At 48.1% G+C, this 8,832-nt stretch overlaps 1 non-coding gene across 1 annotated transcript; it reads right to left on the reverse strand.

Moving 5' to 3' along the window:
- Positions 1 to 5,223: 5,223 nt before the first annotated feature.
- On the reverse strand, positions 5,224 to 5,300 carry Trnas-cga (transfer RNA serine (anticodon CGA)). The gene has a single exon. It is a non-coding gene; the product is annotated as a tRNA-Ser (tRNA).
- Positions 5,301 to 8,832: the final 3,532 nt, after the last annotated feature.

Genomic DNA, 8,832 nt, shown 5'->3' on the forward strand with positions numbered 1-8,832 from the left:
GTGCTGCAGGGATTGTGATGCAGATGATAACTTCATTTTCACTCCCGCCCGTGACTAGGATTGTCATTTACTTTATTCCTGTTACAAAAAAAAAAAAAAGAAAAAAAAAGAGGGCGGCTTTTGCGTTCATTTTATGGTTTCCAAATTGTTTTTGCTGTCTCGCTACTTTTCTTATCCCTAGGACAGCCCAATTGCACGAATAAAGATTGTTTGTTTACCCTGACTTCCTGTTCACAAAAAATTAAAAAAAAATAAAAAAAAAGTTGGTAGAGCACTTGCCCGCGAAAGGCAAAGGTCCCGAGTTCGAGTCTCGGTCGGGCACACAGTTTTAATCTGCCAGGAAGTTTCATATCAGCGCACACTCCGCTGCAGAGTGAAAATCTCATTCTGGCTACTCAGTCTTGTTGGTGTACTGGCCGGAGTCACATCGTAGTTGCGTAGCGGACTTATTTGTCGTTTTCGCTTGGCGGCGGTGTTTTTTGCCCGCTCCATGGTGTCTGTCGAGTCTCCTAAGACTGTTCCTCGTCGAGCTACTGTTCGTTTCAGTTTGCACAAGAGTACGTGTTGTGTTCAACCTGGCTCTTTAGAAGTTCACAATTGGTTGGCTGATGTTATCCGTGTTACACCTGATCAGGTAGATACTGCTTACTTTGATTCTGATTTGTATTCATTCTTTGCCAAATTTTATGATCCCGTTCAAGTAGAACGGCTTTTCTCTCGGGTTGGTTTAAAGTGTTGTTCACACATCGAGATGGTTCCGTTAGTCGAGTCCTCCTTGAAAATGCGGCCTGAAGTATACTCCGGTTGGAATTTATAACCTTCCTCCTGAAGTGGACGATGACGTCATCCAAGATGGCGGCGTGTAGACTTGACAACAGCGCATGACGTCATCCAAGATGGCGGCTTTTGGCGGGAAAATAGGCCAATTGGGCTACCTCCACTAACCTAACCCCCAGAAAAAATGGCGGGAATTTTGAAGTTTGGAGGGGAAATTAGGTCAATTGGGTTATGTCCACTAACCTAAGCCTCCAGAAGATATTGGCGCCAAATTCAAATTCCAACAAGATAATGCATGCAGAACCGTACTTGTCTTTATTATTATTCATTATTATTGATTATCATTTATTAACATTCATTACCATTTATTATTATTCATATGATGCACTTGTGTATGCAGTCCAACTGTGTTAGTTCATACCACTGCCACCAGAGAGCGCCACCGTGACATCATTCTAGATGGTTGATTTTGGCGGGAAGAATGCCAATTGTGCTACCTCCACTGAACTGCCGTTACCGTTCTCCTGCACATTCAATCTTTGCTGAGCTGTCGTTGTCAAACCATCACCACGTGTTCAATCATAGAGATGAATGTGGGTGATAGAGCAGCTTTCAATAACTGCATTTCATGTAGACATTCTAGGGAGGACTGTAGCCACAGTTCACTACATGAGGAGTGGAAGTGTATGATAATGCAGGAGTGTCGGAGGAATAAGTACAAGAATTCTGTTCAGCAGATTTCGGCAATGCAGAGGGATGGAGCCAGGATCCATCCCATAACCAGCATATGCTCATCCGTATGCGCATACTACAGGCATATTTACCATCAAGCCTTCACTCTTCCAAACGCAAGAGACTCCCAGTTGATGTCAAATCACTTTGGTCTAAAGATATTCGTATACTACGTATATACCATTGAACACCATCCTGCAGAATGTGTTCAATCGATGAATTATTAGTGTTTGACCATGATGAGTTTAGCAGCTGTGTAGTTTGCAAGCATACAGCCGAGGACTGCCTCCAAAGCCTCCTACATGTGGAATGGAGGCGCTCATTAATGCTCGAACACGTAAACAAAAATACTGTCCTCCAAATAAATTCTTTGCAGCGAGATGCTATAAAAAGCCTACATATAAGCTCCCAGCCAACAAGAGACGACTGCTTCTCATCCAGCAGAGTGAAGAACTGATCTAGTTCACGAGTTCACCGCTAGAGTACACTTCGTTATGTCACGTGGTCACATCATTCAGCCCATAGGAGCACAGCGTCATGATGACGTAGGTGTCTTGTATATAAGGAGGATTCAGCAGCTCCTCGATCTTTGTTCTAGTCAGTCAGTCAAGATGAAGTGTCACTCGCCACAGCAGAATAGGAGGAAGAAGCAGCAGAAAAGTAAGTCCCAAAATTATTATTGTTATTATTATTATTATTATTATTATTATTATTTCTGTGTTAACAACATATGATGCTTATGAATATTCGTCGTAGTCCTGTAGCTGCACCCGTGACGTCAGCATCAGCAGGTTCCAACCTGTCCTGTAGCTCCACCCGTGGCATCAGCATCAGCAGGTTCCAACCTGCCCTGGTCCACTCACGTGAAGACCTCCACGCAGGATCCTGTAGCGCAGCTTCTCGGCATGCTGGAGCAGGGTAGCCAGGTGTTAATGTCGGTGCCGGAGGCTACGCTTGACGGAGCTTCACAGTACTGGGCTCCTTCATACGCACCATCCATTGATCATCGCCCATGAGATCTGCCGCCATCAGTGCAAGAACAGCAGTGTAACCACGCTGATGTGGACTGCCGACAGCCAGTGCACCTCAACCTCTGCTGTTCGCCTCGAGCTATGTGTTAACAGTTAGTGCTTTAAAACGTCTTAATGTAGCACTTGAAGTTTCACAATACAGTAGCTTGTGAACTGTTTTACTGCAGGAAAATGTGCTCAAAAATATTAGAGTGAAATTTTCTGACTACGATTGGCATGAACTGTGTCATGTAAAATCACAGATCAAGAAAGATATGACTACCGAATATTATCCATCCCAGTCCTGTACTGTGGCACTCTAACTGTGAGTATTCTAGGTTATAGTATATTCATGCAGCACCCGACTGTTGATAACTTGTTCAATGTAGACACGGCTGTAACTAGTACGATAGACAGACTAAATAGATGGTGTCCATATGTTCAAGCAGTATACACTGATATCCTTAACTGGCTTCACACATGTAGCATCCACATAGAAGATATAGAACATTGTTTCAGTACCTGTATAACACCAGTGCCCAAGTCTTGTGCTATTGCTCGAATAGGTGTTGAAAATGTTGAACTCAAATTTACTGATGGAATACCCGATTATTGCAAAGCACCAATAACATTACGAGATATACGTGCTGAATTTGAAGCACACAAAAAGCAACTATTTTCCAAATACTGTACTTCTCCTGCATCATTTAAAAAGAATCAACTAATTTTTTCTCATGCTGATCATATTTGTAAATATTTTAATAAATAAATATACTATTTTATAATATTAAATATGTGATCGTGTTTTTTATTTGTCAAGACAAAATGTCTCCTACGTTAATCTATATGACAGCCTTCCCTTTAAACATATCACCTGGAACTTTCTGGCAGATTAAAACTGCGTGCCCGACCGAGACTCGAACTCGGGACCTTTGCCTTTCGCGGGCAAGTGCTCTACCAACTGAGTTGCCGAAGCACGACTCACGCCCGGTACTCACAGCTTTACCTCTGCCAGTATCTCGTCTCCTACCTTCCAATCTTTACAGAAGCTCTCCTGCGAAACTTGTAGAACTAGCACTCCTGAAAGAAAGGATATAGCGGAGACATTGCTTAGCCACAGCCTGGGGGATGTTTCCAGAATGAGATTTTCACTCTGCAGCGGAGTGTGCGCTGATATGAAACTTTCTGGCAGATTAAAACTGCGTGCCCGACCGAGACTCGAACTCGGGACCTTTGCCTTTCGCGGGCAAGTGCTCTACCAACTGAGCTACCGAAGCACGACTCACGCCCGGTACTCACAGCTTTACCTCTGCCAGTATCTCGTCTCCTACCCTCCAAACTTTACAGAAGCTCTCCTGCGAAACTTGCAGAACTAGCACTCCTGAAAGAAAGGATATAGCGGAGACATGGCTTAGCCACAGCCTGGGGGATGTTTCCAGAATGAGATTTTCACTCTGCAGCGGAGTGTGCGCTGATATGAAACTTTCTGGCAGATTAAAACTGCGTGCCCGACCGAGACTCGAACTCGGGACCTTTGCCTTTCGCGGGCAAGTGCTCTACCAACTGAGCTACCGAAGCACGACTCACGCCCGGTACTCACAGCTTTACCTCTGCCAGTATCTCGTCTCCAACCTTCCAAATTTACAGAAGCTCTCCTGCGAAACTTGCAGAACTAGCACTCCTGAAAGAAAGGATATAGCAGAGACATGGCTTAGCCACAGCCTGGGGGATGTTTCCAGAATGAGATTTTCACTCTGCAGCGGAGTGTGCGCTGATATGAAACTTTCTGGCAGATTAAAACTGCGTGCCCGACCGAGACTCGAACTCGGGACCTTTGCGTTTCGCGGGCAAGTGCTCTACCAACTGAGCTGCCGAAGCACGACTCACGCCCGGTACTCACAGCTTTACCTCTGCCAGTATCTCGTCTCCTACCTTCCAAACTTTACAGAAGCTCTCCTGCGAAACTTGCAGAACTAGCACTCCTGAAAGAAAGGATATAGCGGAGACATGGCATAGCCACAGCCTGGGGGATGTTTCCAGAATGAGATTTTCACTCTGCAGCGGAGTGTGCGCTGATATGAAACTTTCTGGCAGATTAAAACTGCGTGCCCGACCGAGACTCGAACTCGGGACCTTTGCCTTTCGCGGGCAAGTGCTCTACCAACTGAGCTACCGAAGCACGACTCACGCCCGGTACTCACAGCTTTACCTCTGCCAGTATCTCGTCTCCTACCCTCCAAACTTTACAGAAGCTCTCCTGCGAAACTTGCAGAACTAGCACTCCTGAAAGAAAGGATATAGCGGAGACATGGCTTAGACACAGCCTGGGGGATGTTTCCAGAATGAGATTTTCACTCTGCAGCGGAGTGTGCGCTGATATGAAACTTTCTGGCAGATTAAAACTGCGTGCCCGACCGAGACTCGAACTCGGGACCTTTGCCTTTCGCGGGCAAGTGCTCTACCAACTGAGCTACCGAAGCACGACTCACGCCCGGTACTCACAGCTTTACCTCTGCCAGTATCTCGTCTCCAACCTTCCAAACTTTACAGAAGCTCTCCTGCGAAACTTGCAGAACTAGCACTCCTGAAAGAAAGGATATAGCGGAGACATGGCTTAGCCACAGCCTGGGGGATGTTTCCAGAATGAGATTTTCACTCTGCAGCGGAGTGTGCGCTGATATGAAACTTTCTGGCAGATTAAAACTGCGTGCCCGACCGAGACTCGAACTCGGGACCTTTGCCTTTCGCGGGCAAGTGCTCTACCAACTGAGCTACCGAGGCACGACTCACGCCCGGTACTCACAGCTTTACCTCTGCCAGTATCTCGTCTCCTACCTTCCAAACTTTACAGAAGCTCTCCTGCGAAACTTGCAGAACTAGCACTCCTGAAAGAAAGGATATAGCGGAGACATGGCTTAGACACAGCCTGGGGGATGTTTCCAGAATGAGATTTTCACTCTGCAGCGGAGTGTGCGCTGATATGAAACTTTCTGGCAGATTAAAACTGCGTGCCCGACCGAGACTCGAACTCGGGACCTTTGCATTTCGCGGGCAAGTGCTCTACCAACTGAGCTACCGAAGCACGACTCACGCCCGGTACTCACAGCTTTACCTCTGCCAGTATCTCGTCTCCTACCCTCCAAACTTTACAGAAGCTCTCCTGCGAAACTTGCAGAACTAGCACTCCTGAAAGAAAGGATATAGCGGAGACATGGCTTAGCCACAGCCTGGGGGATGTTTCCAGAATGAGATTTTCACTCTGCAGCGGAGTGTGCGCTGATATGAAACTTTCTGGCAGATTAAAACTGCGTGCCCGACCGAGACTCGAACTCGGGACCTTTGCCTTTCGCGGGCAAGTGCTCTACAAACTGAGCTACCGAAGCACGACTCCCGCCCGGTACTCACAGCTTTACCTCTGCCAGTATCTCGTCTCCAACCTTCCAAATTTACAGAAGCTCTCCTGCGAAACTTGCAGAACTAGCACTCCTGAAAGAAAGGATATAGCGGAGACATGGCTTAGCCACAGCCTGGGGGATGTTTCCAGAATGAGATTTTCACTCTGCAGCGGAGTGTGCGCTGATATGAAACTTTCTGACAGATTAAAACTGCGTGCCCGACCGAGACTCGAACTCGGGACCTTTGCCTTTCGCGGGCAAGTGCTCTACCAACTGAGCTACCGAAGCACGACTCACGCCCGGTACTCACAGCTTTACCTCTGCCAGTATCTCGTCTCCAACCTTCCAAACTTTACAGAAGCTCTCCTGCGAAACTTGCAGAACTAGCACTCCTGAAAGAAAGGATATAGCGGAGACATGGCTTAGCCACAGCCTGGGGGATGTTTCCAGAATGAGATTTTCACTCTGCAGCGGAGTGTGCGCTGATATGAAACTTTCTGGCAGATTAAAACTGCGTGCCCGACCGAGACTCGAACTCGGGACCTTTGCCTTTCGCGGGCAAGTGCTCTACCAACTGAGCTACCGAAGCACGACTCACGCCCGGTACTCACAGCTTTACCTCTGCCAGTATCTCGTCTCCTACCCTCCAAACTTTACAGAAGCTCTCCTGCGAAACTTGCAGAACTAGCACTCCTGAAAGAAAGGATATAGCGGAGACATGGCTTAGCCACAGCCTGGGGGATGTTTCCAGAATGAGATTTTCACTCTGCAGCGGAGTGTGCGCTGATATGAAACTTTCTGGCAGATTAAAACTGCGTGCCCGACCGAGACTCGAACTCGGGACCTTTGCCTTTCGCGGGCAAGTGCTCTACCAACTGAGCTACCGAAGCACGACTCACGCCCGGTACTCACAGCTTTACCTCTGCCAGTATCTCGTCTCCAACCTTCCAAATTTACAGAAGCTCTCCTGCGAAACTTGCAGAACTAGCACTCCTGAAAGAAAGGATATAGCAGAGACATGGCTTAGCCACAGCCTGGGGGATGTTTCCAGAATGAGATTTTCACTCTGCAGCGGAGTGTGCGCTGATATGAAACTTTCTGGCAGATTAAAACTGCGTGCCCGACCGAGACTCGAACTCGGGACCTTTGCGTTTCGCGGGCAAGTGCTCTACCAACTGAGCTGCCGAAGCACGACTCACGCCCGGTACTCACAGCTTTACCTCTGCCAGTATCTCGTCTCCTACCTTCCAAACTTTACAGAAGCTCTCCTGCGAAACTTGCAGAACTAGCACTCCTGAAAGAAAGGATATAGCGGAGACATGGCTTAGCCACAGCCTGGGGGATGTTTCCAGAATGAGATTTTCACTCTGCAGCGGAGTGTGCGCTGATATGAAACTTTCTGGCAGATTAAAACTGCGTGCCCGACCGAGACTCGAACTCGGGACCTTTGCCTTTCGCGGGCAAGTGCTCTACCAACTGAGCTACCGAAGCACGACTCACGCCCGGTACTCACAGCTTTACCTCTGCCAGTATCTCGTCTCCTACCCTCCAAACTTTACAGAAGCTCTCCTGCGAAACTTGCAGAACTAGCACTCCTGAAAGAAAGGATATAGCGGAGACATGGCTTAGCCACAGCCTGGGGGATGTTTCCAGAATGAGATTTTCACTCTGCAGCGGAGTGTGCGCTGATATGAAACTTTCTGGCAGATTAAAACTGCGTGCCCGACCGAGACTCGAACTCGGGACCTTTGCCTTTCGCGGGCAAGTGCTCTACCAACTGAGCTACCGAAGCACGACTCACGCCCGGTACTCACAGCTTTACCTCTGCCAGTATCTCGTCTCCAACCTTCCAAATTTACAGAAGCTCTCCTGCGAAACTTGCAGAACTAGCACTCCTGAAAGAAAGGATATAGCAGAGACATGGCTTAGCCACAGCCTGGGGGATGTTTCCAGAATGAGATTTTCACTCTGCAGCGGAGTGTGCGCTGATATGAAACTTTCTGGCAGATTAAAACTGCGTGCCCGACCGAGACTCGAACTCGGGACCTTTGCGTTTCGCGGGCAAGTGCTCTACCAACTGAGCTGCCGAAGCACGACTCACGCCCGGTACTCACAGCTTTACCTCTGCCAGTATCTCGTCTCCTACCTTCCAAACTTTACAGAAGCTCTCCTGCGAAACTTGCAGAACTAGCACTCCTGAAAGAAAGGATATAGCGGAGACATGGCTTAGCCACAGCCTGGGGGATGTTTCCAGAATGAGATTTTCACTCTGCAGCGGAGTGTGCGCTGATATGAAACTTTCTGGCAGATTAAAACTGCGTGCCCGACCGAGACTCGAACTCGGGACCTTTGCCTTTCGCGGGCAAGTGCTCTACCAACTGAGCTACCGAAGCACGACTCACGCCCGGTACTCACAGCTTTACCTCTGCCAGTATCTCGTCTCCTACCCTCCAAACTTTACAGAAGCTCTCCTGCGAAACTTGCAGAACTAGCACTCCTGAAAGAAAGGATATAGCGGAGACATGGCTTAGACACAGCCTGGGGGATGTTTCCAGAATGAGATTTTCACTCTGCAGCGGAGTGTGCGCTGATATGAAACTTTCTGGCAGATTAAAACTGCGTGCCCGACCGAGACTCGAACTCGGGACCTTTGCCTTTCGCGGGCAAGTGCTCTACCAACTGAGCTACCGAAGCACGACTCACGCCCGGTACTCACAGCTTTACCTCTGCCAGTATCTCGTCTCCAACCTTCCAAACTTTACAGAAGCTCTCCTGCGAAACTTGCAGAACTAGCACTCCTGAAAGAAAGGATATTGCGGAGACATGGCTTAGCCACAGCCTGGGGGATGTTTCCAGAATGAGATTTTCACTCTGCAGCGGAGTGTGCGCTGATATGAAACTTTCTGGCAGATTAAAAC

Source organism: Schistocerca cancellata, chromosome 3, assembly GCF_023864275.1.
Source record: "Schistocerca cancellata isolate TAMUIC-IGC-003103 chromosome 3, iqSchCanc2.1, whole genome shotgun sequence".
NCBI classification, from domain to species: domain Eukaryota; kingdom Metazoa; phylum Arthropoda; class Insecta; order Orthoptera; family Acrididae; genus Schistocerca; species Schistocerca cancellata.